At 50.1% G+C, this 26955-nt stretch overlaps 1 protein-coding gene across 9 annotated transcripts in view; it reads left to right on the top strand.

Annotated features, from left to right (window-relative positions):
- Window positions 1-26955, top strand: part of mast2 (microtubule associated serine/threonine kinase 2) — a 314266-nt gene that overhangs the window by 166857 nt on the left and 120454 nt on the right. The gene's annotated exons all lie outside the window — the stretch shown is intronic.

Raw genomic sequence — 26955 nt, 5'->3', positions numbered from 1 at the left:
GCTTCAGGAGAAACATAAGAGATAACGCAAGAGCATATCCAATAATCTTTGTTTAACTTTCTTCATAAATCTATAGTTAAGGAAAAAATTGCAGTTAAGAAATGTCTTCTTAAGAAGGTTTTGTGTATCTGGGCCCTGGTCTTGTTGTGTTACCACATAATGCTGCTGGAGGCAGCCTGCCTGCTGCCCAAGAGCAGGTTAAGGACAGCTTAACAGGCTTAGACATGGACTTTGGTTGGAACAATCAGGCCCGCAGCAATGTTGGTGTTGACTGTTTGTTTGTTAGTTTGAGCTTTGGAGAGAGAAAGGGGAGATGGAGGGAGGGAGGGAGCGAGACCGCTGGAGGGAGGGAGAACAAGATGGCTCTTGTCTTGTCCATGCTTGAGCCCCGTAGAGGCCACAATGCCTTGCTGCTAGCTGGCCCATGCCTGCTCTGGCTCTTTCTGCTCTTTCTCTCCCCCCTTTTTTCTCTCTCTCCTCGCTCTTATTTCCTCCCTCTCTCCACCTGCTCTATGGATAAGCCAATTACAACCAGGCGGTGAGCTCATACCGTATCCACGGAGACTGTCAGGGATTGAGCCGGCAACCGGAGGCTCAATATCTCATGTTCCACCTACTGCTGATGTTCCCTTAAGCAAGGAACTTAACACTAGAACCGCCTGTCTTTTCAGCATAGCAGTACCCGCTAGAGAACATTTCAGAGTGTCCTCTTTTACATATGCATCAATCCATATCAACCTGCAAGGTGCACAAACATGCTTCATAAATACATGCTTCATAAATAGTCCATAAACTATTGTAAATTATTAATTGCATGAAGAAATATGAATGGTAATATATATATATATATAGATATACATTTTTTATTACAACAATAGTTATTTGTTTTGATAGTCAAGGATATGTTTTGTATAACTCTACAAAATCCTAGAAGAAGCGTAGGCCTATAGCCTATAAAAACATTACAGTGTAATCTGTTTGATCAACTTTATTTGTAGATTTGATTAGTGATAGAGTTCTAGTAATTACTAAAGTCCAGTTACAGCTTCTTTTGACAAAGTAGAAATTAAAATATGATAATATGAATATATCCAGGCAGGCGTGCCGGTGAAATGATTTGCTGTATCACTAAATTAAAGCACCAGTGCATGAACAATTGTAAAGGATTAATTGCATTAAATAAATATTTGTGGAAATATATTCATGACGATATAAAACAGACATTTGATTGAATCAGACACTGTATTGTGCCCTTTATACTCGTGCCTTTACTCATGAATCAATTTGTTCTTCTCATTATGCTTCGGGTCCACAGTCAGCACACGACTTCGGGGCTTTGTGTGAGCAAGCACCACAAACAAATCGGTTGCACTGCACACAGTCTTCATGGGCTTCGTTTCGTGTGCACCTGCCGACTTGACATTGTCTTATTTTTCTCTGCTTGGAGCTGTGGTGCTTGGGGAAGAGAGACAGCAGGACCTGCTGTGGTGCTTGGGGAAGAGAGACAGCAGGACCTGCTGTGGTGCTTGGGGAAGAGGGAGAGCAGGACCTGCTGTGGTGCTTGGGGAAGAGGGACAGCAGGACCTGCTGTGGTGCTTGGGGAAGAGAGACAGCAGGACCTGCTGTGGTGCTTGGGGAAGAGAGACAGCAGGACCTGCTGTGGTGCTTGGGGAAGAGGGACAGCAGGACCTGCTGTGGTGCTTGGGGAAGAGGGACAGCAGGACCTGCTGTGGTGCTTGGGGAAGAGGGACAGCAGGACCTGCTGTGGTGCTTGGGGAAGAGGGACAGCAGGACCTGCTGTGGTGCTTGGGGAAGAGAGACAGCAGGACCTGCTGTGGTGCTTGGGGAAGAGGGACAGCAGGACCTGCTGTGGTGCTTGGGGAAGAGAGACAGCAGGACCTGCTGTGGTGCTTGGGGAAGAGAGACAGCAGGACCTGCTGTGGTGCTTGGGGAAGAGGGACAGCAGGACCTGCTGTGGTGCTTGGGGAAGAGGGACAGCAGGACCTGCTGTGGTGCTTGGGGAAGAGGGAGAGCAGGACCTGCTGTGGTGCTTGGGGAAGAGGGAGAGCAGGACCTGCTGTGGTGCTTGGGGAAGAGAGACAGCAGGACCTGCTGTGGTGCTTGGGGAAGAGGGAGAGCAGGACCTGCTGTGGTGCTTGGGGAAGAGGGACAGCAGGACCTGCTGTGGTGCTTGGGGAAGAGAGACAGCAGGACCTGCTGTGGTGCTTGGGGAAGAGGGAGAGCAGGACCTGCTGTGGTGCTTGGGGAAGAGGGACAGCAGGACCTGCTGTGGTGCTTGGGGAAGAGGGACTGCAGGACCTGCTGTGGTGCTTGGGGAAGAGAGACAGCAGGACCTGCTGTGGTGCTTGGGGAAGAGGGACAGCAGGACCTGCTGTGGTGCTTGGGGAAGAGAGACAGCAGGACCTGCTGTGGTGCTTGGGGAAGAGGGACAGCAGGACCTGCTGTGGTGCTTGGGGAAGAGAGACAGCAGGACCTGCTGTGGTGCTTGGGGAAGAGAGACAGCAGGACCTGCTGTGGTGCTTGGGGAAGAGGGACAGCAGGACCTGCTGTGGTGCTTGGGGAAGAGAGACAGCAGGACCTGCTGTGGTGCTTGGGGAAGAGAGACAGCAGGACCTGCTGACTGCTTGGAGCTGTGGTGCTTGGGGAAGAGAGACAGCAGGACCTGCTGTGGTGCTTGGGGAAGAGAGACAGCAGGACCTGCTGTGGTGCTTGGGGAAGGGAGACAGCAGGACCTGCTGTGGTGCTTGGGGAAGAGAGACAGCAGGACCTGCTGTGGTGCTTGGGGAAGAGGGAGAGCAGGACCTGCTGTGGTGCTTGGGGAAGAGAGACAGCAGGACCTGCTGTGGTGCTTGGGGAAGAGGGAGAGCAGGACCTGCTGTGGTGCTTGGGGAAGAGGGACAGCAGGACCTGCTGTGGTGCTTGGGGAAGAGAGACAGCAGGACCTGCTGTGGTGCTTGGGGAAGAGGGAGAGCAGGACCTGCTGTGGTGCTTGGGGAAGAGGGACAGCAGGACCTGATGTGGTGCTTGGGGAAGAGGGACAGCAGGACCTGCTGTGGTGCTTGGGGAAGAGGGACAGCAGGACCTGCTGTGGTGCTTGGGGAAGAGAGACAGCAGGACCTGCTGTGGTGCTTGGGGAAGAGGGACAGCAGGACCTGCTGTGGTGCTTGGGGAAGAGGGACAGCAGGACCTGCTGTGGTGCTTGGGGAAGAGGGACAGCAGGACCTGCTGTGGTGCTTGGGGAAGAGGGAGAGCAGGACCTGCTGTGGTGCTTGGGGAAGAGGGAGAGCAGGACCTGCTGTGGTGCTTGGGGAAGAGGGAGAGCAGGACCTGCTGTGGTGCTTGGGGAAGAGGGAGAGCAGGACCTGCTGTGGTGCTTGGGGAAGAGGGACAGCAGGACCTGCTGTGGTGCTTGGGGAAGAGGGAGAACAGGACCTGCTGTGGTGCTTGGGGAAGAGGGAGAGCAGGACCTGCTGTGGTGCTTGGGGAAGAGGGACAGCAGGACCTGCTGTGGTGCTTGGGGAAGAGGGACAGCAGGACCTGCTGTGGTGCTTGGGGAAGAGCGACAGCAGGACCTGCTGTGGTGCTTGGGGAAGAGGGACAGCAGGACCTGCTGTGGTGCTTGGGGAAGAGGGACAGCAGGACCTGCTGTGGTGCTTGGGGAAGAGGGAGAACAGGACCTGCTGTGGTGCTTGGGTAAGAGGGAGAGCAGGACCTGCTGTGGTGCTTGGGGAAGAGGGACAGCAGGACCTGCTGACTGCTTGGAGCTGTGGTGCTTGGGGAAGAGGGACAGCAGGACCTGCTGTGGTGCTTGGGGAAGAGAGACAGCAGGACCTGCTGTGGTGCTTGGGGAAGAGAGACAGCAGGACCTGCTGTGGTGCTTGGGGAAGAGAGACAGCAGGACCTGCTGTGGTGCTTGGGGAAGAGGGAGAGCAGGACCTGCTGTGGTGCTTGGGGAAGAGGGAGAACAGGACCTGCTGTGGTGCTTGGGGAAGAGGGAGAGCAGGACCTGCTGTGGTGCTTGGGGAAGAGGGACAGCAGGACCTGCTGTGGTGCTTGGGGAAGAGGGACAGCAGGACCTGCTGACTGTTTGGAGCTGTGGTGCTTGGGGAAGAGGGACAGCAGGACCTGCTGTGGTGCTTGGGGAAGAGAGACAGCAGGACCTGCTGTGGTGCTTGGGGAAGAGAGACAGCAGGACCTGCTGTGGTGCTTGGGGAAGAGAGACAGCAGGACCTGCTGTGGTGCTTGGGGAAGAGGGACAGCAGGACCTGCTGTGGTGCTTGGGGAAGAGGGACAGCAGGACCTGCTGACTGCTTGGAGCTGTGGTGCTAGGGGAGGAGGGACATCAGGACCTGCTGACTGCATGGAGCTGTAGCTTCTTTCTTGGTGTTTTTTGTGGTTCTCATGAAGCTCACATGCCAGATCCAGTAGGATGCATGGTGCTGAGGAAGAAAACACTCTTATTTATTATAAATCTGTACACCGTGAGTGTTGCTTTACCACTCTCCATCACTGATGTGGAGTACAGCTCCACTGGGAGGTTGTTTAGCACAGAGGAGGGCAGCTCCTGTCATTGTTTGTTCACTGTTGTGAGCAGGTTAGTCTTCTTTGCCATCAACTTGTCTGCCAAGGAAATTGATGTGAAGAAGCTGTCCATGGTCACATTACTGCCTTTGCCAACGTAAGGCTCCAGGTGTCTCAAACCCACGGTCTCAGACAGTCGCTCACCCCTGGTCTGGTTGAATCTTTTCCCTGATATGGAAAGCCATTGAGCAAGTACTTGATTTGGACATCGGCGCTAACCAAAACTTAACTAAAGTCACATGCTCCATGATCAGTTTCTATCTGGTTTCTAGCTCCCATTCATCCAATGATGTCATAATAAAATGTCATTATGTTACTAGTTTTTGCATATTGTAGTCAGAGCAATGCTGCTGTGTGAGTGGTCATGTGATAAATGCAGGGACAGTGTGAGTGGTCATGTGCTGAATGCAGGGACAGTGCAGTGGTCATGTGCTGAATGCAGGGACAGTGCAGTGGTCATGTGCTGAATGCAGGGACAGTGCAGTGGTCATGTGCTGAATGCAGGGACAGTGTGAGTGGTCATGTGCTGAATGCAGGGGCAGTGTGAGTGGTCATGTGCTGAATGCAGGGACAGTGTGAGTGATCATGTGCTGAATGCAGGGACAGTGTGAGTAGTCATGTGCTGAATGCAGGGACAGTGGACTGGTCATGTGCTGAATTCAGGGGCAGTGTGAGTGGTCATGTGCTGAATGCAGAGACAGTGGACTGGTCATGTGCTGAATGCAGGGACAGTGGACTGGTCATGTGCTGAATGCAGGGACAGTGGACTGGTCATGTGCTGAATGCAGGGACAGTGTGAGTGGTCATGTGCTGAATGCAGGGACAGTCGACTGGTCATGTGCTGAATGCAGGGACAGTAGACTGGTCATGTGCTGAATGCAGGGACAGTGTGAGTGGTCATGTGATGAATGCAGGGACAGTGCAGTGGTCATGTGATGAATGCAGGGACAGTGGACTGGTCATGTGCTGAATGCAGGGACAGTGTGAGTGGTCATGTGATGAATGCAAGGACAGTGCAGTGGTCATGTGGTGAATGCAGGGACAGTGTGAGTGGTCTATAGGCTAACTCTTATTATGTGTGAAATTAGTTTTGGTTTAGTTGAGGTGTAGTTTCGATGCCCCGGCTGTGCAGACTGACTGGCATCCCGCTCATCAACTTGGATAGAGTCAAGGATGTGTTTTACTGTATTCTAACAGCTTCAAGTGGTGACATATTATGTTTTCATTTCCCTTACAATACATCTGATTAGTTGGACGTTTACATACACCTTAGCCAAATACATTTAAACTCAGTTTTTCTAAACTCCTGACATGTAATCCTAGTAAAAATACCCTGTTTTACGTCAGTTAGGATCACCACTTCATTTTAAGAATGTGAAATGTAAGAATAACAGTAGAGAGAGATTTATTTCAGCTTTTATTTCTTTCATCACATTCCTAGTGGGTCAGAAGTTTACAAACACTCAATTAGTATTTGGTAACATTGGCTTTAAATTGTTTAACTTGAATCAAACGTTTCGGGTAGCCTTCGACAAGCTTCCCACAATAAGTTGGGTGAATTTTGTCCCATTCCTCCTGAGCGCCAATGCCGATAGACATAACACAAACTCATCATTACACTGTTGCTGTTCCAAATCTCACACACACACACACACACACACACACACACACACACACACACACACACACAACACACATCAGATGTGGCACCTTACTGAGCAGGAAACATCTCTCTGTTAATTCAGTGTATAAAAACGTGTATATTTCCCAAACACAGTGTTTGATTTGATATATACAGTGCCTTCAGGAAAGTATTCCTTGACTTTTTCCACATTTTGTTAAGTATAGGCTTATTCTAAAATTGAATGCAATTTTAAAAAATCCCTCATCAATCTAAACGCAGTACCCCATAATGACAAAGCAAAAACAGGTTTTTAGACATTTTTGCCTGGCTCCACCTTAGGGATGGTGCCAGGTTTCCACCAGACGTGACGCTTGGCATTCAGGCCAAAGAGTTCTATCTTGGTGTCATCAGACCAGAGAATCTTGTTTCTCATGGTCTTAGAATCTTTAGGTGCCTTTTGGCAAACTCCAAGCAGGCTGTCATGTACCTTTTACTGAGGAGTGGCTTCCGTCTGGCCACTCTACCTGATTGGTGGAGTGCTGCAGAGATGGTTGTCCTTCTGGAAGGTTCTCCCATCTTCACAGAGGAACTCTGGAGCTCTGTCAGAGTGACCATCAGGTTCTTGGTCACCTCCCTGACCAAAGCCCTTCTCTGCCGATTTCTCAGTTTGGCCGAGCGGCCAGCTCTAGGAAGAGTCTTGGTGGTTCCAAACGCCTTCCATTTAAGAATGATGGAGGCCGCTGTGTTCTTGGGGACCTTCAATGTTGCAGACATGTTTTAGTACCCTTCCCCTATTCCTTGACACAGTCGAACAATTCCTTCAATCTCTCTCTCTCTCTCTCTTTCTCTCTTTCTTTCTCTCTCTCTGTCTCTCTCTCTCTCTCTCTCTCTCTCTCTCTCTCTCTCAATTGTCCTTTAGCCTACTGTTTGGCTGTCTGTGACAGAGATGTAAACATGCAGCCTCGTAAGTTGTACAATTTGTCCCTGTTTCTTTCTCCACAAAGATAAACGACTCACTCTCTTCCTCTCTGTGTGTGTGAGCGTGTGCAGATCCGTTGTGATGAGTGTAATCAAGGTAGCTAGATGGATAGTAGGGTGGGAGGCCACACTGTATGTGCAAATTGAAGCTGTTTTCTCCTCTAGCAGATGGGAGAGATGACAGGAGGAGAGAAGGTGTCTGTCTGACTCCTGATAATGAACCAGGGTCTCAGCGGCACAGAAACCAGGGGAGGAGAGAAAAGAGGAGGGTGTAGGGAGGGAGGGGGTGAAGAACAAGTGGGAGAGGGAGCAGAGGAGTGTAAAGAGCGACGGAGGGAGCAGAGGGGTGTAAAGATCGAGGGAGGGAGTGGAGAGGTGCCAGAGACAAAGGAACTTGAGACGGCTTCATTTTTGCCTCTGGGGACCTGGGCTAACAGCACTCTCTTTTTCTCCTTCTCTCTAACTCTCCCTCCCTCCCTCTCTGCTTCTTTGTGAAATTGCAAATGTACAGAGCGGCAAACCGACGCAGTCTGAAAACAGTCAGTAATTGCAGTAGAATCTGGATCAGACATGCCATATGAACAGCTTTAGTATCTCAGTTTAAGGCTGCGGTGTAACCTACAGCCAGCTAGGATATCTCTCCCTCTACTCTGTCAGTTATAGAGAACTACCATGTGGTGGTCCCAGATGTGTCTTGTCACAGCCCATCTCCCCATCATTCATATTATCCCTCTGATCAGACTCCAATACGCTCAATATGCTGCTGTTGAGTGCTCACTTCTCCCATGGGACTAGAGAGTAGCTAACATGCTATTCTGTCAAACCAGGACACACACCAACACATACATTGCAGCCATCCCTGCTAGTTTGCTAATGCTAGCTAAACCACCACAATTAGTGCTGGCACTGTAGCTAGAACCAAGGCAGGTTGTTAAGTTGTAGTTTGTTTGAATTTAAGTTTGAATTTTAGGCCGTATATATTTCTGTGTTGTTGCCCCCCCCCCCTTCCTAACCTTGTTTCACAGTCCTGTCTGGCACTTTGATGGGCTCAGCCTGGTTTGTGCTGGTCTGCGTAAAAACCACACACACTCATAAAAAGCCCATCTATCTGGGAGGGACTGTAATGTAGTGGGGTGGAGGGGTGGGTTCTGTGTAGTGGGGGGGGGGGGGGGGGGGGTGTACCGTAATATAGTTGGTGGTTTATGCTCTCTGTGGTAAAGCTGCTGTGGTCTGGGAATGAATGACGGTTGAGATAATAATCCTGCGAACACACTGTGTCCAAGAGATGGATGGAGGGAGAAAGATGATTACTGCCGTCTTCCGTGAGGAGCTGACGGGCTTCTTCTCATCAATATCTCAGTGTCATGTTTACTAATCAGACAGGCCGTTTGTGTCCTGGTTTGACACAAGGGAATCTAAAGCATGTTAGCTAGGCTCAGGTCGAATTTAAAAATACTACATGAAATAAATCATGTCAATTCTGAGCTATGCAGATTTTTATTATTTTTTGAATACATTTGTTCAAAGACATTTGTTTAACAAGTAACAAAACAGTCATCAAAAAAAGTTAGGTGTCACAATTATTGGCACCACTGTTTTCAATACTCCAGCACCCTCCCCGTGCGAGGATAACGACACTGAGCTTTTTCCTTCGTTTTCAGAGATGGGAGAACATGTTGGGAGGCATCTTAGACCGTTCCTCCATACAGAACCTTTCCAGATCAATCCTATAAACAGAATCCTCCCTTCCCTCCCCCTCACTCCTCCCCCTCACTCCTCCCCCTCACTCTTCCTTCTCGCTCCTCCTTCTCCCCTTCTCCTCTTCCTCACGCCCCCTCCTTCATCCTCTTCCTCCCCTTCCCTCCTCATCCCCTTCTCACCTCACCCCCTTCCTCCCCCTCCTTCCCCTCCCTCCCTCCTCATCCTCTTCCTCCTGTCCCCTCACTCCTCTTTCTCGCTCTTCCTCCTCACTCTTCCTCCTCCCCCTCACTCTTCCTTCTCCCCCTCGCTCCTCCTTCTCCCCTCCTCGCTCCTCCTTCTCCCCTCCTCATCCTCTTCCTCCGCCCCTCCCACCTCCTCTCCCTCCCTCCTCCTTCTCCCCCTGCTCATCCTCTTCCTCACGCCCCCTCCTTCCTCCTCATCCTCTTCCTCCCCCTCCCTCTCTCCTCTTCCCCCCCCTCCCTCCCTCCTCATCCTCCTGTCCCCTCCCTCATCCTCCTCCCTCCCTCCCTCCAACATCACCCATTCTATTAGCTATATCTCCACATAAAACTGTCACTGAGGCGTAGAGATTTAATTTGAAAGTGCAAATTCTAATTAGGATTAAATTGTTGCTTTTTCCCTCTGTCTGCTGATAGGGCTTTAGCTCTGAGCAGTAGCCGTGGTGACGGCTGTGCACTAGCTGCAGATGCTAGTGAGGAGACAGTCTGATCAGCCCAGATTAGTTCCATTCTGCCTGGGGAGGGATTGATAGAGAGGGGAAGGAGGGAAGGGGGAACTGGTGGCCCATGCAGCCACAGCAGCCGCCCTCGGTGGAAGGAGGGCGAGAGAAGGATGGCACGCGGGAGGGAGAGAAGGATGGAGAGAGAGGGAGGGAGAGAAGAATGGAGAAAACACACAGTAGAGGAGGTCATTAGCAGCATGATGATGTCTCAGATAAACGAGGCAGTACTGCATGAATAACATGCCTGGATAGTTGTGCCAATTTGCGTGTGTGTGCGTGCGTGTGTGTGTGTGTCTGTGAGAGAGAGTCCAACACAACAGCTGCAGGCGTTGCCGTCCAAGCCCCTTCAGATTGCCACAGGAAGTATGTAACTGCGTGTGTGTGTATATATGTGGTGTGAAGTGTTTCTAATACAGGCAGAATCAGGGGACTGAATGCCACAGCAACACAGAGGAGTAGCACAGCTGTAGGAGAGCATGGAGCATAGAGGGAGGAACTGTCGTTCAGACTGCTGGGCTGTCGTTCAGACTTCTGGGCTGTCGTTCAGACTGCTGGGCTGTCGTTCAGACTGCTGGGCTGTCGTTCAGACTGCTGGGCTGTCGTTCAGACTGCTGGGCTGTCATTCAGACTGCTGGGCTGTCGTTCAGACTTCTGGGCTGTCGTTCAGACTGCTGGGCTGTCGTTCAGACTGCTGGGCTGTCGTTCAGACTGCTGGGCTGTCGTTCAGACTGCTGGGCTGTCGTTCAGACTGCGGGGCTTTCGTTCAGACTGCGGGGCTTTCGTTCAGACTGCTCGGCTGTCGTTCAGACTGCTGGGCTTTCGTTCAGACTGCTGGGCTTTCGTTCAGACTGCGGGGCTTTCGTTCAGACTGCGGGGCTTTCGTTCAGACTGCGGGGCTTTCGTTCAGACTGCGGGGCTTTCGTTCAGACTGCGGGGCTTTCGTTCAGACTGCGGGGCTTTCGTTCAGACTGCGGGGCTGTCGTTCAGACTGCGGGGCTGTCGTTCAGACTGCGGGGCTGTCGTTCAGACTGCTGGGCTGTCGTTCAGACTGCTGGGCTGTCGTTCAGACTGCTGGGCAGACCTACCAGACCTATAGCTTGACTCCATGTTTCTCCTCTTCCTCTCCTCCTCCTCCCCTCCCCTCTGCCCTATGCAATATGGATGAGAGCCAGCTATCTACAGTTGAAGTCGGAAGTTTACATACACTTAGGTTGGCGTCATTAAAACTAGTTTTTCAAACACTCCACACATTTCTTGTTAACAAACTATGGTTTTGGCAAGTCGGTTGGGACATCTACTTTGTGTATGACACAAGTCATTTTTCCAACAATTGTTTACAGACAGATTATTTCACTTATAATTCACTGTATCACAATTCCAGTGGGTCATAAGTTTACATACACTGAGTTGACTGTACCTTTAAATAGCTTGGAAAATTCCAGAAAATTATGTCATGGCTTTAGAAGCTTCTGATAAGCTAATTGACATCATTTGAGTCAATTGGAGGTATACCTGTAGATGTATTTCAAGGCCTACCTTCAAACTCGGTGCCTCTATGCTTGACATCATGGGAAAATCGAAAGAAATCAGCCAAGACCTCAGAAAAATAATTGTAGACCTCCACAAGTCTGGTTCATCCTTGGGAGCAATTTCCAAATGCCTGAAGGTACCACGTTCATCTGTTCAAACAATAGTACGCAAGTATAAACACCATGGGACCACGCAGCCGTCATACTGCTTAAGAAGGAGACACGTTCTGTCTCCTAGAGATGAACGTACTTTGGTGCGAAAAGTGCAAATCAATCCCAGAACAACAGCAAAGGACCTTGTGACGATGCTGGAGGAAACAGGTACAAAAGTGTCTATATCCACAGTAAAACGAGTCCTATATCAACATGACCATCGTAATGTTGGGAGGAAAAGGGGGAGGCTTGCAAGCCGAAGAACACCATCCCAACCGTGAAGCACGGGGGTGGCAGCATCATGTTGTGGGTGTGCTTTGCTGCAGGAGGGACTGGTGCACTTGATGGCATCATGATGGAGGAAAATTATGTGGATATTTTGAAGCAACATCTCAAGACATCAGTCAGGAAGTTGAAGCTTGGTCGCAAATGGGTCTTCCAAATGGACAATGACCCCAAGCATTCTTCCAAAGTTGTGGCAAAATGGCTTAAGGACCATGAAGTCAAGGTATTGGAGTAGCCATCACAAAGCCCTGACCTCAAACCCATAGAACATTTGTGGGCAGAACTGAAAAAGCACATGCGAGCGAAGAGGCCTAGATACCTGACTCAGTTACACCAGCTCTGTCAGGAGGAATGCGCCAAAATTCACCCAACTTATTGTGGGAAGCTTGTGGAAGGCCACCAGAAACGTTTGACCCATGTTAAACAATTTAAAGGCAATGCTACCAAATACTAAGTGAGTGTATGTAAACTTCTTACCCACTGGGAATGTGATGAAAGAAATAAAAGCTGAAATAAATCATTCTCTCTCATATTATTCTGACATTTCACATTCTTAAAATAAAGTGTTAATCCTAACTGACCAAAGACAGGGAATTTTTACTAGGATTAAATGTCAGGAGTTTTGAAAAACTGAGTTTAAATGTATTTGGCTAAGGTGTATGTAAACTTCTGACTTCAACTGTATCTAGCTGTTCTAATCATCCCGTGGTGGGCAGTGTTCTAGGATGACTGGGGTAGAAGCTGCTGGAATCATCCCGTGGTGGGCAGTGTTCTAGGATGACTGGGGTAGAGCTGCTGGAATCATCCCGTGGTGGGCAGTGTTCTAGGATGACTGGGGTAGAAGCTGCTGGAATCATCCCGTGGTGGGCAGTGTTCTAGGATGACTGGGGTAGAAGCTGCTGGAATCATCCCGTGGTGGGCAGTGTTCTAGGATGACTGGGGTAGAGCTGCTGGAATCATCCCGTGGTGGGCAGTGTTCTAGGATGACTGGGGTAGAGCTGCTGGAATCATCCCGTGGTGGGCAGTGTTCTAGGATGACTGGGGTAGAAGCTGCTGGAATCATCCCGTGGTGGGCAGTGTTCTAGGATGACTGGGGTAGAAGCTGCTGGAATCATCCCGTGGTGGGCAGTGTTCTAGGATGACTGGGGTAGAGCTGCTGGAATCATCCCGTGGTGGGCAGTGTTCTAGGATGACTGGGGTAGAGCTGCTGGAATCATCCCGTGGTGGGCAGTGTTCTAGGATGACTGGGGTAGAGCTGCTGGAATCATCCCGTGGTGGGCAGTGTTCTAGGATGACTGGGGTAGAGGTGGAGCCTATAGGATATTTCTTTACATCTTGGACAGGTCACTGTTGGTTTTGTGTTGGAAGCAGTTGGCACTTGGCAGACTTGCTGTTTGTCTTTGTTTCATGTCTAGGGGGTCTGATGAAAGATGGTCTTGCTATTCAAGTCAATTCATATTGTTTTGTGAGCCAGTTAATACATTTCCTCAGCAGTGATTTAATGACTTCAGTCCAGGTTCTACATTAGCTGCTTTCATTCTGATCATATCTCATCCAAGGACATCAAGTGAATTTACAGTTCTTTGTTTTCATGACAAACCTACAGTCAACCTAATCAAAGAACTGCACTCTCACTCTACTCCATCATGTTAACGATGGCTGCAACACTGCCCCTCCTCCACCTCCCTCTCTCTTCTCCCGCCCTCCTACCATCTCCATCCAAAACAATCCTGTAGTTAATCTCTGTCTCGCTCCCCCTCCCTCTACCCCTCTCTCTCTCTCACTCCCCCCTCCCTCTACCCCTCTCTCTCGCTCTCTCCCCCCTCCCTCTACCACTCTCTGTCTCGCTCCCCCTCCCTCTACCCCTCTCTCTCCCCCTACCTCTACCCCTCTCTCTCTCTCACTCCCCCTCCCTCTACCCCTCTCTCTCGCTCTCTCCCCCTCCCTCTACCCCTCTCTCTCGCTCTCTCCCCCCTCCCTCTACCCGTCTCTCTCGCTCTCTCCCCCCTCCCTCTACCCCTCTCTGTCTCACTCCCCCTCCCTCTACCCCTCTCTCTCGCTCTCTCCCCCCTCCCTCTACCCGTCTCTCTCGCTCTCTCCCCCCTCCCTCTACCCCTCTCTGTCTCACTCCCCCTCCCTCTACCCCTCTCTCTCGCTCTCTCCCCCTCCCTCTACCCCCCTCTCCCGCTCTCTCCCCCCTCCCTCTACCCCCCTCTCTCGCTCTCTCCCCCTTCCCTCTACCCCTCTCTCTCCCCCTCCCTCTACCCCTCTCTCTCGCTCTCTTCCCCCTCCCTCTACCCCTCTCTCTCGCTCTCTTCCCCCTCCCTCTACCCCTCTCTCTCGCTCTCTTCCCCCTCCCTCTTTACCCTCCCACCCCCCTCTCTCTCATCCTCAGCATTCTCTGTTTAAAGACAATTAGTCCGAACTAAGTGCCTTTTGTTACCACACTTGCTGCTGATGAATTGCTAGCTACCAGCCAGTGGACGCCTCGACTGCTGTTGCTCTGTGCCTAGATTCAAAAGCAGCCCAAATAGATTGTCCTGTAGTCCACACACACACACACACACACACACACATACTGTTCTAGCTCCCTGGTTAGGCCATTAATGGGATTTTATAGGTAGTGTTAATTTGTCACTGAGTGGAGGTGTTGGGCCCTATGGCTCTCACATTGCGCCTTTACTCTGCCTGTCTCAGAGACTCTAATACCAGACCCAGACACTCTGCCTGTCTCAGAGACTCTAATACCAGATCCATCCAGACACTCTGCCTCTCAGAGACTCTAATATCAGATCCATCCAGACACTCTGCCTGTCTCAGAGACTCTAATACCAGATCCAGACCCTCTACCAGTCTCAGATAGGGCTAATTAGCCTGGGCTAATTATATATGCTTCCTGAGATTTGACTGTAGAAGCAGACACACCTACCAATAGAGGACAGGTGTCAGTTGGCCTAGTTTATTCACAATGTGCGTCTTAAATGGGATGGCGGGAGGGAGGGAGAGATTTGATAGAGAGAACATATGGAAAGAAATGTGTTAGAGAGAGAGATGTATTAGAGAGAGAGATGTGTATTAGAGAGAGATGTGTATTAGAGAGAGATGTGTATTAGAGAGAGATGTGTATTAGAGAGAGAGAGGTGTTTAGAGAGAGAGAGATGTGTATTAGAGAGAGAGAGATGTGTATTAGAGAGAGAGATGTATATTAGAGAGAGATATGTGTATTGGAGAGAGAGATGTGTATTATAGAGAGATGTGTATTGGAGAGAGATGTATTAGAGAGAGTGATGTGTATTAGAGAGAGTGATGTGTATTAGAGAGAGAGAGAGATGTGTATTAGAGAGAGAGAGATGTGTATTAGAGAGAGTGATGCGTATTAGAGAGAGAGTGATGCGTATTAGAGAGAGATTGATGTGTATTAGAGAGAGAGAGATGTGTATTAGAGAGAGAGATGTGTATTAGAGAGAGATGTGGGTATTAGAGAGAGAGATGTGTGTATTAGAGAGAGAGATGTGTGTTAGAGAGAGATGTGTATTAGAGAGAGATGTGTATTAGAGAGAGATGTGTATTAGAGAGAGAGGTGTATTAGAGAGAGATGTGTATTAGAGAGAGATGTGTATTAGAGAGAGAGAGAGGTGTTTAGAGAGAGGTGTTTAGAGAGAGAGAGATGTGTATTAGAGAGAGAGAGATGTGTATTAGAGAGAGAGATGTGTATTAGAGAGATATATGTGTATTGGAGAGAGAGATGTGTATTATAGAGAGATGTGTATTGGAGAGAGATGTATTAGAGAGAGTGATGTGTATTAGAGAGAGTGATGTGTATTAGAGAGAGAGAGATGTGTATTAGAGAGAGAGAGATGTGTATTAGAGAGAGAGAGATGTGTATTAGAGAGAGTGATGCGTATTAGAGAGAGAGTGATGCGTATTAGAGAGAGATTGATGTGTATTAGAGAGAGAGAGATATGTGTATTAGAGAGAGAGATGTGTATTAGAGAGAGATGTGGGTATTAGAGAGAGAGAGATGTGTGTATTAGAGAGAGAGATGTGTGTATTAGAGAGAGAGAGATGTGTATTAGAGCGAGAGAGATGTGTATTAGAGAGAGATGTGTATTAGAGCGAGAGAGATGTGTATTAGAGAAGGAGAGAGATGCGTATTAGAGAAAGAGAGACGTGTATTAGAGAGAGAGGTGTGTATTAGAGAGAGAGATGTGTATTAAAGAGAGATGTGTATTAGAGCGAGAGAGATGTGTATTAGAGAAAGAGAGAGATGCGTATTAGAGAAAGAGAGAGGTGTGTATTAGAGAGAGATGTGTATTAGAGAGAGAGGTGTGTATTAGAGAGAGAGATGTGTATTAGAGAAAGAGAGAGATGTGTATTAGAGCGAGAGAGGTGTGTATTAGAGCGAGAGAGATGTGTATTAGAGAGAGAGATGTGTATTAGAGAGATGCGTATTAGAGAAAGAGGTGTGTAAAGGTGGTGTGTGTGTAAAGTGGTGCTGCCGTATAAAGTGGTGTGTGTGTGTAAAGTGGTGCTGCCGTGTAAAGTGGTGCTGCCGTATAAAGTGGTGCTGCCGTATAAAGTGGTGTGTGTGTGTGTGTAAAGTGGCACTGCCGTGTAAAGTGGTGTGTGTGTGTAAAGTGGCGCTGCCGTGTAAAGTGGCGCTGCCGTGTAAAGTGGCGCTGCCGTGTAAAGTGGCGCTGCCGTGTAAAGTGGCGCTGCCGTGTAAAGTGGTGCTGCCGTGTAAAGTGGTGTGTGTGTGTGTAAAGTGGTGCTGCCGTATAAAGTGGTGTGTGTGTGTGTGTAAAGTGGCACTGCCGTGTAAAGTGGTGTGTGTGTGTGTGTGTGTAAAGTGGTGTGTGTGTGTAAAGTGGTGCTGCCGTGTAAAGTGGTGCTGCCATATAAAGTGGTGCTGCCGTATAAAGTGGTGTGTGTGTGTAAAGTGGCGCTGCCGTGTAAAGTGGTGTGTGTGTGTAAAGTGGTGTGTGTGTGTAAAGTGGTGCTGCCATGTAAAGTGGTGCTGCCATATAAAGTGGTGCTGTCGTATAAAGTGGTGTGTGTGTGTAAAGTGGCGCTGCCGTGTAAAGTGGTGTGTGTGTGTAAAGTGGTGTGTGTGTAAAGTGGTGCTGCCGTGTAAAGTGGTGCTGCCGTGTAAAGTGGTGTGTGTGTGTAAAGTGGTGCTGCTGTGTAAAGTGGTGCTGCTGTGTAAAGTGGCGCTGCCGTGTAAAGTGGTGCTGCCGTGTAAAGTGGCGCTGCCGTGTAAAGTGGTGCTGCAGTGTAAAGTGGTGTGTGTGTAAAGTGGTGCTGCCGTATGAAGTGGTGTGTGTGTGTAAAGTGGCGCTGCCGTGTAAAGTGGTGTGTGTGTGTAAAGTGGCGCTGCCGTGTAAAGTGGTGCTGCCGTGTAAAGTGGTGCTGCCGTGTAAAGTGGTGCTGCCGTGTAAAGTGGTGTGTGTGTGTGTGTAAAGTGGCACTGCCGTGTAAAGTGGTGTGTGTGTGTGTGTGTGTAAAGTGGTGTGTGTGTGTAAAGTGGTGCTGCCGTGTAAAGTGGTGCTGCCGTGTAAAGTGGTGGTGCTGCCGTGTAAAGTGGTGCTGCCGTGTAAAGTGGTGCTGCCGTTTAAAGTGGTGCTGCCGTGTAAAGTGGTGCTGCCGTGTAAAGTGGTGCTGCCGTGTAAAGTGGCGCTGCCGTATAAAGTGCCGCTGCCGTGTAAAGTGGTGCTGCCGTGTAAAGTGGTGCTGCCGTGTAAAGTGGCGCTGCCGTGTAAAGTGGTGCTGCCGTGTAAAGTGGTGCTGCTGTGTAAAGTGGCGCTGCCATGTAAAGTGGCGCTGCCGTGTAAAGTGGCGCTGCCGTGTAAAGTGGCGCTGCCGTGTAAAGTGGCGCTGCCGTGTAAAGTGGCGCTGCCGTGTAAAGTGGCGTGTGTGTGTGTGCGCGTGCCTAGCTGTGTGTATGATGATATGCCAGGCCACTACTGATGGATTATTTAACTCCCTTTCCTCTGGTCCTCTGTTCTGGCCCACTCAGCAGCCCTGTCCTTCTGTCAGTCAGTCACCATGGCCTCAGGGAGGTTGTCTGTGCCCACTCTCCAGCCACCCTGCTGGCACTGCCAGGCCTATCACTCAGCCCTCTCCTCACTGACAGAGCAGGCAGGGGGAACAGAGACATGGCTGTCTGTCTGTTAGCTATTGACTAGTGGACACACTTCTACCACTGACAGAGAGTTGGGTTAGACACTTGATGAAACCTTGGCCTACATCTGTCAATTCAATATTTCTTTATCTGATCTGTCTAGTAGCATACTATACACAGGGTGGGAGTGTTGGGTTCCGTCATGTCGTATTTCACCTGTAAAGTTAATGTTGTTATGTGCTCATTTAGCTCAGGGCCGTATCGCTCATATCTGCCTACATCAGCAACCCGCCAAATGTCCTGGCTGAGTGTACTTGACCAGATTACCATGTGGTACAGCCCACTCTCTCTCCTTTCCTTATCTCTCCTTTCTGTCTCTCTCTCCCGTTTTCTCTCCTCTCCCTATCTCTCTTCTCTCTCCCGTTCTCTCTCCTCTCTTTCCCGTTCTCTCCCCTCTCTCCCGTTCTCTCTCCTCTCCCTATCTCTCTTCTCTCTCATGTTCTCTCTTCTCTCCCTATCTCTCTTCTCTCTCCCGTTCTCTCTCCTCTACCTATCTCTCTTCTCTCTCCCGTTCTCTCTCCTCTCCCTATCTCTCTTCTCTCTCCCGTTCTCTCTCCTCTTCCTATCTCTCTTCTCTCTCCCGTTCTCTCTCCTCTCCCTATCTCTCTTCTCTCTCCCGTTCTCTCTCCTCTCCCTATCTCTCTTCTCTCTCCCGTTCTCTCTCCTCTCCCTATCTTTCTTCTCTCTCCTGTTCTCTCCTCTCCCTATCTCTTCTCTCCTTTCCCCTATCTCTCCTCTCTCCCTCTCTCTCCCGTTCTCTCTCCTCTCCCTATCTCTCTTCTCTCTCCCGTTCTCTCTCCTCTCCCTATCTTTCCTCTCTCCCTCTCTCTCCTGTTTTCTCCCCTATCTCTCCTCTCTCTCCCGTTCTCTCTCCTTTCCCCAATCTCTCCTCTCTCCCTCTCTCTCTCATTTCCCTATCTCTCCTATGTCTCTCCTCTTCTCTCTCTGTCATGATGGTTGGACCTAGAGGAATATTGATGCTTGTATTCCATCGAGGAGATTGCTTTTGGCTTTTTGTGCTGTGGCTGCCATCCAGACTGTCACTCCATCTAATTTCATCATCACCCTGCCTTTGAGAGGTTACTTGGCCGGCTGGTATGTATGTACGTGCGCTTGTGTGTGCGTGTGCTCTTGTGCGTGTGCTCTTGTGCGTGTGCTCTTGTGCGTGTGCTCTTGTGTGTGTGTGTGCTCTTGTGTGTGTGTGTGCTCTTGTGTGTGTGTGCGTGTGCTCTTGTGTGTGTGCTCTTGTGTGTGCGTGTGCTCTTGTGTGTGTGCTCTTGTGTGTGTGCTCTTGTGCGTGTGCTCTTGTGCGTGTGCTCTTGTGTGTGTGTGTGCTCTTGTGTGTGTGCTCTTGTGCGTGTGCTCTTGTGCGTGTGCTCTTGTGTGTGTGCTCTTGTGCGTGTGCTCTTGTGCGTGTGCTCTTGTGCGTGTGCTCTTGTGCGTGTGCTCTTGTGCGTGTGCTCTTGTGCGTGTGCTCTTGTGTGTGTGTGCGTGTGCTCTTGTGCGTGTGCTCTTGTGCGTGTGCTCTTGTGCGTGTGCTCTTGTGCGTGTGCTCTTGTGCGTGTGTGCGTGTGCTCTTGTGCGTGTGCTCTTGTGCGTGTGCTCTTGTGCGTGTGCTCTTGTGTGTGTGTGCGTGTGCTCTTGTGCGTGTGCTCTTGTGCGTGTGCTCTTGTGCGTGTGCTCTTGTGCGTGTGCTCTTGTGCGTGTGCTCTTGTGCGTGTGCTCTTGTGCGTGTGCTCTTGTGCGTGTGTGCGTGTGCTCTTGTGCGTGTGCTCTTGTGCGTGTGCTCTTGTGCGTGTGCTCTTGTGCGTGTGCTCTTGTGCGTGTGCTCTTGTGTGTGTGCTCTTGTGTGTGTGTGTGCGTACGTTGAAAGTCTGTCAGACAGCACGAGAGCTGCTGCTTCTCAAACAGCTCCTTCGTTGCTGCTGGAGTGAAACATGCTTTTCTAAGCCCAATCATTGCATAACAATTCTAAATGCAATCGTGTGTTATAAACAGTTTTGATGTCCACAATTTTAATAGCTACTATTTGTATTTCTCAACTGCTAATTGAAGTGTGCTTCCCATTCGCTATTCAAGTGCATATAGGCAACTGTAGGCAGGCTTCAGCAGGCAGTATGCATTTTGAAAACAGACTTCATTGATTGTTGACCATGTCTGTCATGTTCTATAGTTCTGTCATGTTCTATAGTTCTGTCACGTTCTATAGTTCTGTCACGTTCTATAGTTCTGTCACGTTCTATAGTTCTGTCACGTTCTATAGTTCTGTCACGTTCTATAGTGTTCTATAGTTCTGTCACGTTCTATAGTTCTGTCACGTTCTATAGTGTTCTATAGTTCTGTCACGTTCTATAGTTCTGTCACGTTCTGTCACGTTCTATAGTTCTGTCACGTTCTATAGTTCTGTCACGTTCTATAGTTCTGTCACGTTCTATAGTTCTGTCACGTTCTATAGTTCTGTCACGTTCTATAGTTCTGTCACGTTCTATAGTGTTCTATAGTTCTGTCACGTTCTATAGTTCTGTCACGTTCTATAGTGTTCTATAGTTCTGTCATGTTCTATAGTTCTGTCACGTTCTATAGTTCTGTCACGTTCTATAGTTCTGTCACGTTCTATAGTTCTGTCACGTTCTATAGTGTTCTATAGTTCTGTCACGTTCTATAGTTCTGTCACGTTCTATAGTGTTCTATAGTTCTGTCACGTTCTATAGTTCTGTCACGTTCTGTCACGTTCTATAGTTCTGTCACGTTCTATAGTTCTGTCACGTTCTATAGTTCTGTCACGTTCTATAGTTCTGTCACGTTCTATAGTTCTGTCACGTTCTGTCACGTTCTGTCACGTTCTATAGTTCTGTCACGTTCTATAGCTCTGTCACGTTCTATAGTTCTGTCACGTTCTATAGTTCTGTCACGTTCTATAGTTCTGTCACGTTCTATAGTTCTGTCACGTTCTATAGTTTTTTTAAAATCCAATGTATTTTAATTAACCTGTAGCCAAAGGTACAATCCTAGTCACATTAGTAAACCCTGCTAGTTGTTGCATCTTTATATCTCCCCTCTTTCTACATTTCTAACGGATATTTTCATCTCTGTCACATGAAATCCGTCACATGAAAACACTCCCATGTGCAGTATGCTTTTGACAACACTATTTTCCTGCTAATTTCATTATGGAATGAACATTCGCGCGTAGCCTTCTGCCCTGCACTTATAATGTGAAGGAGTTTATCTGAACGTGCTGATCTGTTACATCAGCCTTTAAAGGTGTTTTTTGATGTGGCTAAGCCCTACTGGTTGTATGAGTTTTGGAATAAGCTATTTCTTTTTCAAATAGAACGACAAGCTGACAAATAGAATAGGTAAACTTTTCTGCTATGGGGGATAGTAGATTGACATTCTGTAGGCTAGTGATTTTACTGTTCGTTACTCGTCTTGTTGGCTGTTATTCTAACATCATCAAAGTGTGCGTTGGCACACCGTTGCATCCTCGAGTTGCATGTTCTGTTCAGATGATTTCCCTGAATGTGATTTGTGTCATTCTGAGCAGCGTGGCTGGACGCCCTAATCAGGGGATGCACCCAATGCATATGGGTCTGGTACATTTATCAAAAGGCTGCCTGTCAAATGTCCGGCGCTACATTACAGAAACCCTGCTGTGTGCGCGGGCAGCAAGTCTTCAGTAGTGTGTCTCAGGGGTGTAGGGCAGGAGGTGAATATCCTCACTCAAAGATGGGGGGCAGCTGCAGCCACACACAGCGACAGAGATGCTGAGAGTCATCCTTTCACAATACACAGGGTAATGTGTGGGTGGCTGGTTGGCAGAACGTACTTCCTCTCTCTACTCCCTTTCCTCTCTCCCCTCCCACCCTTCCTCTCTCTACTCCCTTTCCTCTCTCTACTCCCACCTTTCCTCTCTACTCCCTTTCCTCTCTCCCCTCCCACCCTTCCTCTCTCTACTCCCTTTCCTCTCTCTACTCCCACCTTTCCTCTCTACTCACTTTCCTCTCCTCCCTCCCACCTTTCCTCTCTCTACTCCCTTTCCTCTCTACTCACTTTCCTCTCCTCCCTCCCACCTTTCCTCTCTCTACTCCCTTTCCTCTCTCCCCTCCCACCCTTCCTCTCTCTACTCCCTTTCCTCTCTCTACTCCCACCTTTCCTCTCTACTCACTTTCCTCTCCTCCCTCCCACCTTTCCTCTCTCTCCCACCTTTCCTCTCTCTACTCCCTTTCCTCTCTCTACTCCCACCTTTCCTCTCTACTCACTTTCCTCTCCTCCCTCCCACCTTTCCTCTCTCTACTCCCTTTCCTCTCTCCCCTCCCACCCTTCCTCTCTCTACTCCCTTTCCTCTCTCCCCTCCCACCCTTCCTCTCTCGACTCCCTTTCCTCTCTCTACTCCCACCTTTCCTCTCTACTCACTTTCCTCTCCTCCCTCCCACCTTTCCTCTCTCTACTCCCTTTCCTCTCCTCCCTCCCACCTTTCCTCTCTCTACTCCCTTTCCTCTCTCCCCTCCCAGCTTTCCTCTCTCTACTCCCTTTCCTCTCTCCCCTCCAACCTTTCCTCTCTCTACTCCCTTTCCTCTCTCCCCTCCAACCTTTCCTCTCTCTACTCCCTTTCCTCTCTCCCCTCCAACCTTTCCTCTCTCTACTCCCTTTCCTCTCTCCCCTCCAACCTTTCCTCTTTCTACTCCCTTTCCTCTCTCCCCTCCCACCTTTCCTCTCTCTACTCCCTTTCCTCTCTCCCCTCCAACCTTTCCTCTCTCTACTCCCTTTCCTCTCTCCCCTCCAACCTTTCCTCTCTCTACTCCCTTTCCTCTCTCCCCTCCCACCCTTCCCCTCTCTTCTCCCTTTCCTCTCTCCCCTCCCTTCCCCTCTCTTCTCCCCTTCCTCTCTCGTTCCATTCCCCCCCCCCCCTCTGTCACTCTCGCTTCAGCCCCTGAACCCTCATAATAAAGCTGTATTAATGAAAGTATCCTGTCTTGTGTCACTGTGTTGCCTGGCCTTCCTTCCTCCTCCTCCTCCATGGAGTTAGTGGGTTTGGTCCTGCTCACTCCAGTCCCCTGATAAGATCTATACATCAGCCGGTCTGCTGAGCTCTCCAGCTGAGCTCTGAACAGGCTAATTGAGTTGAGGCCTCTTGGCCTTCAGAGAGAGGGGAATAGAGTGAATGTGTTACCGGGCTCTGCAGCACACAGACACACTGTCAATGACATTAGTCCTGTTCTGTTCTCCAATGGAATCAGCCTGTTTACTCCTGAGGGCTATGTTGTTGTTGTTGTTGTTCATTTAGAGACTCTAGAAAACGCAGAGTTCCGCTGACTCAGAAGCCCCGACTTACTCACACTAACACTCCACACTGCGGAGCATACACACACACACACACGTTTTCTCCCACGCACTGCATTAGCTCATCATGCACTAATAATTCATAATACTAGTAGAGAGAGGCAGGCAGGGAGGGAGACAGAAAGGGAGATAGGGAGACAGGCTGGAAGGGAGACAGGCAGGCAGGGAGGGAGACAGGCAGGGAGGGAGACAGGCAGGCAGGCAGGGAGACAGGCAGGGAGGGAGACAGGCAGGCAGGGAGGGAGACAGGTAGGCAGGGAGGGAGACAGGCAGGCAGGGAGGGAGACAGGTAGGCAGGGAGGGAGACAGGCAGGGAGGGAGGGAGACAGGCAGGCAGGCAGGGAGGGAGGGAGACAGGCAGGCAGGGAGACAGGTAGGCAGGGAGGGAGACAGGTAGGCAGGGAGGGAGACAGGCAGGCAGGGAGGGAGACAGGTAGGCAGGGAGGGAGACAGGTAGGCAGGCAGGGAGACAGGCAGGCAGGGAGACAGGCAGGCAGGGAGACAGGCAGGGAGGGAGGGAGACAGGCAGGCAGGGAGGGAGGGAGACAGGCAGGTAGGGAGACAGGCAGGCAGGGAGGGAGACAGGCAGGCAGGGAGGGAGACAGGCAGGGAGGGAGACAGGCAGGGAGGGAGACAGGCAGGGAGGGAGACAGGCAGGGAGGGAGACAGGTAGGCAAGGAGGGAGACAGAAAGGGAGACAGGCAGGGAGGGAGACAGGCAGGCAGGGAGGGAGGGAGACAGGCAGGCAGGGAGGGAGGGAGGGAGGCAGGCAGGCAGGGAGCCAGGCAGGGAGGCAGGCGGGCAGGGAGACAGGCGGGGAGGCAGGCGAGCAGGCAGGGAGACAGGCGGGCAGGCGAGCAGGCAGGGAGACAGGCGGGCAGGCAGGGAGACGGGCGGGCAGGGAGACGGGCGGGCAGGGAGACGGGCGGGCAGGGAGGGAGACGGGCGGGCAGGCAGGGAAACGGGCGGGCAGGCAGGGAGACGGGCGGGAAGTTAGGGAGACGGGCAGGCAGGGAGACGGGCGGGCAGGCAGGCAGGGAGACGGGCGGGCAGGCAGGGAGACGGGCGGGAAGTTAGGGAGACGGGCAGGCAGGGAGACGGGCGGGCAGGCAGGCAGGGAGACGGGCAGGCAGGCAGGGAGACGGGCGGGCAGGCAGGGAGACAGGCGTGCAGGCAGGGAGACAGGCGTGCAGGCAGGGAGACGGGCGGGCAGGGAGACGGGCGGGCGGGCAGGGAGACGGGCGGGCAGGCAGGGAGACAGGCGGGCAGGCAGGGAGACGGACGGGCAGGGAGACAGGCGGGCAGGCAGGGAGACGGGCGGGCAGGGAGACGGGCGGGCAGGCAGGCAGGGAGACGGGCAGGCAGGCAGGGAGACGGGCGGGCAGGCAGGCGGGCGGGCAGGCAGACAGGCGGGCAGGCAGGGAGACGGGCGGGCAGGCAGGGAGACGGGCGGGCAGGCAGGGAGACGGGCGTGGAGACGGGCAGTGGGCTTGATAGATCCACCATGGTTGGTTATTTGGAGCAGCAGATGCCTGCAGTACAGGCTCAGAATACTGCTCCCTATATCAATCTGTCTTTCAGTCTCTTTCTCTCCTTCTTTGTCTTTTTCTCTCCGTCTGTCTGTCTTTGTGACCAGGTGCTTTCTCTCCAACAGTCATGTTTTCTCCCCCGTACTTTCTCTCTCTCTGTGTCTTTCAGGCAGTAGTCAGATAGTTCTGTGTTGGTGCTTTGTCTTTGTTTGAGTACACATCATTTGTTATTGAGACCAAAGCAGCTGTTGCTGTGAACATGTTGACCAAGGGGCTAGAGAACCTGCTGTTGTAGCGACAGAACCTGCTGTTGTAGCGACAGAACCTGCTGTTGTAGCGACAGAACCTGCTGTTGTAGCTACAGAACCTGCTATTATATAGCTACAGAACCTGCTGTTGTAGCTACAGAACCTGCTACTATATAGCTACAGAACCTGCTATTATATAGGTACAGAACCTGCTATTATATAGCTACAGAACCTGCTATTATATAGCTACAGAACCTGCTACTATATAGCTACAGAACCTGCTATTATATAGCGACAGAACCTGCTGTTGTAGCGACAGAACCTGCTATTATATAGCTACAGAACCTGCTTTTATATAGCTACAGAACCTGCTACTATAGCAACAGAACCTGCTACTATTGCTACAGAACCTGCTATTGTATAGCTACAGAACCTGCTATTATATAGCTACAGAACCTGCTGTTGTAGCGACAGAACCTGCTACTATTGCAACAGAACCTGCTACTATAGCTACAGAACCTGCTGTTGTAGCGACAGAACCTGCTGTTGTAGCGACAGAATCTGCTACTATTGCGACAGAACCTGCTACTATAGCTACAGAACTTGGTACTATATAGCTACAGAACATGCTACTATATAGCTACATAACTTGCTACTATATAGCTACAGAATCTGCTACTATTGCGACAGAACCTGCTACTGTAGCTACAGAACCTGCTATTATATAGCTACAGAACCTGCTGTTGTAGCGACAGAACCTGCTACTATTGCAACAGAACCTGCTACTATAGCTACAGAACCTGCTGTTGTAGCGACAGAACCTGCTGTTGTAGCGACAGAATCTGCTACTATTGCGACAGAACCTGCTACTATAGCTACAGAACTTGGTACTATATAGCTACAGAACATGCTACTATATACCTACAGAACTTGCTACTATATAGCTACAGAACCTGCTACTATATAGCTACAGAACCTGCTGTTGTAGCGACAGAACCTGCTGTTGTAGCAACAGAACCTGCTACTACATAGCTACAGAACCTGCTACTACATAGCTACAGAACCTGCTACTATAGCAACAGAACCTGCTGTTGTAGCGACAGAACCTGCTACTATAGCTACAGAACCTGCTGTTGTAGCAACAGAACCTGCTACTATAGCTACAGAACCTGCTACTATATAGCTATAGAACCTGCTGTTGTAGCGACAACCTGCTGTTGTAGTGACAGAACCTGCTGCTATAGCTACAGAACCTGCTATTATATAGCTACAGAACCTGCTGTTGTAGCGACAGAACCTGCTACTATTGCTACAGAACCTGCTACTATATAGCTACAGAACCTGCTGTTGTAGCGACAGAACCTGCTGTTGTAGCGACAGAACCTGCTACTATTGCTACAGAACCTGCTACTATTGCTACAGAACCGGCTGTTGTAGCGACAGAACCTGCTACTATTGCTACAGAACCTGCTACTATTGCTACAGAACCTGCTACTATTGCTACAGAACCTGCTGTTGTAGCGACAGAACCTGCTGTTGTAGTGATAGAACCTGCTGTTGTAGCGACAGAACCTGCTGTTGTAGCGACAAAACCTGCTATTATATAGCTACAGAACCTGCTGTTGTAGCGAGAGAACCTGCTACTATTGCGACAGAACTTGCTACTATTGCTACAGAACCTGCTACTACATAGCTACAGATCCTGCTGTTGTAGCGACAGAACTTGCTACTATTGCTACAGAACCTGCTACTATATAGCTACAGATCCTGCTGTTGTAGCTACAGAACCTGCTACTATCGCGACAGAACTTGCTACTATTGCGACATAACTTGCTACTATTGCGACATAACCTGTTACTATATAGCTACAGAACCTGCTGTTGTAGCTACAGAACCTGCTGTTGTAGCTACAGAATCTTGTCCTCTAAACGGAGAGCAGTTTCTCTGGCTTGGCCCTTGCTATTGGTACTCCTCTGCCACCTAGTGGATGTGTTTGAGAACTGACGGTCAAGGAATCTCATTTTGATGGAAATAACCTAC

This window comes from Oncorhynchus mykiss, chromosome 5 (genome assembly GCF_013265735.2).
Source record: "Oncorhynchus mykiss isolate Arlee chromosome 5, USDA_OmykA_1.1, whole genome shotgun sequence".
Classification (NCBI taxonomy): Eukaryota; Metazoa; Chordata; class Actinopteri; order Salmoniformes; family Salmonidae; genus Oncorhynchus; species Oncorhynchus mykiss.
The sequence above is the reverse complement of the archived record's forward strand: the minus strand, read 5'-3'. Positions and strand labels throughout refer to the sequence as shown.